This window comes from Lolium rigidum, chromosome 3, assembly GCF_022539505.1.
Source record: "Lolium rigidum isolate FL_2022 chromosome 3, APGP_CSIRO_Lrig_0.1, whole genome shotgun sequence".
In the NCBI taxonomy this organism is placed as follows: domain Eukaryota; kingdom Viridiplantae; phylum Streptophyta; class Magnoliopsida; order Poales; family Poaceae; genus Lolium; species Lolium rigidum.
This window is the reverse complement of record NC_061510.1, coordinates 167,522,906-167,526,062: the sequence shown is the minus strand read 5'-3', so window position 1 is coordinate 167,526,062 and position 3,157 is coordinate 167,522,906.

Here is a 3,157-nt window from a genome sequence, read left to right as displayed (position 1 = left end):
AATTATAGAAACTTTGAATTAATTTAGGAAATTCATATTAACTCAGAAAATTTCAAATGAGATATCAAAATGTTCCTAAAAATAAAATCTATCTAAGAAAAATATAATATGGAATTTTTATTTTTAATAAAAATTTAATTATTTTAAACTCATTAAATAAGCCTTTTTATTTATCCTAAATGCAATTAAAATTCAATAATTAGGAAAACTATCTAAAATAAATAAAAACCAGTAAGGTAAATAAAGAAAACATTAACACTAATTTTCTTTATTGATAACTTATTTAATACTTAATATTAGAATTTAAACCCTAATTAATAATTACCCTAATTATTAATTGTTTAAAAATAATAAAATGCCAAAATCAGTATTATTTTTATTTCAAAGTTATTAATAACTTCAACTTTAAAAATGAAGTTATTAATCTTAGAACTATATGGTAAATAGCAAACCCTAATTTCTTATTGAATGGTATTACAAAATTATCATTGCTTGTGAAACCCTAAAACCCTAACACCATTAGGAACCCTAGCTCCATTAATTCATATGAACCCTAATTTGTTTCTAACCTAAACCCTAGGTTAGGAGATATGATCATGATATGTTCCTTTTGATCCATAGAACCATAATTAGCATTTAAATACTTATTATGTCCACATAAAATGAAGAAGACCTATCACTAACAAGATGGATATCCCATGTGTTCATCTTATCAAACCTAGATGATCAAATAGGAACACCTAAGTCTAAACCTTAGTTCCTATCATCAAAGTGATCAAACTTACTTATACCTATATACCATCACACCATTGTGATGAACCCTAATAGCAACTATACCTGCTATTTTGTATTACTAACCATATTCCACTAAACCCTACTAGTGTTGGATACTTATCAACCATCCTATTTAGGAGCCAATTATTCTTTACTTAATAGAATCAACAGTAAAACCTAGACCATCTCAACCCTAATTGATATACTTCTTATTATTTAAGAAGTATGTTCTTCAAAAGTTATTCTTTTGAAGAAAACTAAGAGTAGCCAGCAACCCTGTCTTATAGGACCTATAAACCTTAACTATCTAGCACCAATCAGGTATACCAACCCTGATAGCAATCAAACACTAATAATTGCTTAAGATACTTATGCTTCACTAAAACCATACAAGCCCTAGTGGTTTATGAATCAAACATCCTTAGGATCCATCTACTCTCCTTACCCTAGAAACTAGTTGGAACCCATAATAAACCATAGAACTCCACAACCCACGATTATTATACTTATTCTTTATTAAAGAACATGTTCTTCAAAAGTTATTCTTTTGAAGTATATAATAATCAATCATTAACCATGACATATAGTAATAAAACCAACCACTATTCATTACATGTTAGGATTACACCAAACCTTATTGTTGTGTACTATTATTGTTGTTATTATGATTTATTACAGCACCTGCTTATGATAACAAGCAACCAATTCTTAATAAGAACCTTGTATGTGAATCACTCTAAACGTGCAACACACCCTAAACTAATCATTACAACTCACTAATCCTAAATCATCGGGGTTAGGTCACGCTTAGAGCGATTGCATCTCATACTTATGCATTATTGCATCCTTGCAAATCTTTTAAACATCGTCCTTACCGGACGATGATGCTATTTCAGAATTTGGAGTTATTGCGTATCGAAGACCTTGCCTGCATAATCTTGCAGTCAAGAAAGGCAAGTTCATCGCTTGCTCATGTCATTTGAGTATTTTTACCAAATTACTTGCAAAGTACTATGTTTATCACTATTGCATAAAAAGCAAAACCACTATTTTCATAACTATGAATATGACTATGTGGTGGGCAATGGAACCATGGATTGTGTTGATATGGTGGAGGTTCCATTGCAAGGGTTTATATCCATCTAGGATTAAACAACAAATGTCGTCCAGTGATTCTTGTGCCGTAATACCCGTGTTAACCATAAGATCCGGAGTGGGACGAAGTAGTCAAAAGTGTTTCCACCTCTCGTACATCAACGGACGCGCTTTACCATAGACACTTGTATCTGTCAGGGGCAAGCGGTAGGCTGGGGAAGCCTTAAGTCCCCACGGCATCGTCCGTAGACACTTGTCGCCCGAAGAACAAGCGGTAGGCTGGGGAAGCCTTAAGTTCCCCACGGTATTGCGGTCTATGATGGGTTGCAGCTGCCGGCGTAGGAATGTATGGTAGAGCCCTGCATTGTCGTCGTGGTCGGGGTCCACCCTGAAATCTATGGGAATAATGGGACCGGCGTGGACCTAGGGTCAGAGTTTAAAACAAAGGGTGGGTGTTCGAGGTAGCGGAGGAACATGATTGGCTAGACCTTATACCGAGCCTCACACCAAAGGAAGTGTGGACGAGAACATGACTCGGTTGGCACCAAGGTTAAGATCTCTTATGGGTAAAGCAACACACCTCTGCAGAGTGTAATGAATCGTGACCTGTCACTCCCTGTTCCGGGATATGGAACTGCGAACGCTGCCTGAAAGGAGCTCCATGAAGTTCTAGTAAACCGGTGAAGGCTGACGGACATAGTTCTTCTGAATAAAAGCAACCTTTTGAAGAAATGGTTATGAAAACCTGCATTGGTATTAGACTTTCTGGTCTAATGCCGTAGCTAGTGCATTAAACACCTCTTTCCTATAATGAACTTGTTGAGTACGCTCGTACTCATACCACTCTTAAATCCCCTGCTTAGATATGGAGGCATCGAAGGAGGATCTACCATGCAACTCAAAGGCCGAAGAGTCATCAACTACTTCAAGGGACATGAACCTGTCAGAGGAGTCAAACACCACATCCAACAAGGAGACAACCTAGATTAGCAATAGAAGGGAACTAGCTTCCTAAACCTAGCTCCTACTTAGCTAGAATCTATTCATAGCCTCTGTAGCTAGTAAATACTCTACAAATAGAGTTCGTGTTAGGATTAGACTACGAGTCGATCTTCTGGAGTTTATTTGCAGTTTTACCTCATTGTAAAGTAGGAGGCCATGATGATCTTATGTAACAGAGTCTGTATGTAATTCTATAGACATGCCTTGGACCCGCATATGTTTCTGTTGTACCACTCTGAGCGATATAATACTAGTGGAACGGTGTTTCATTGGTGTTATATCAGAC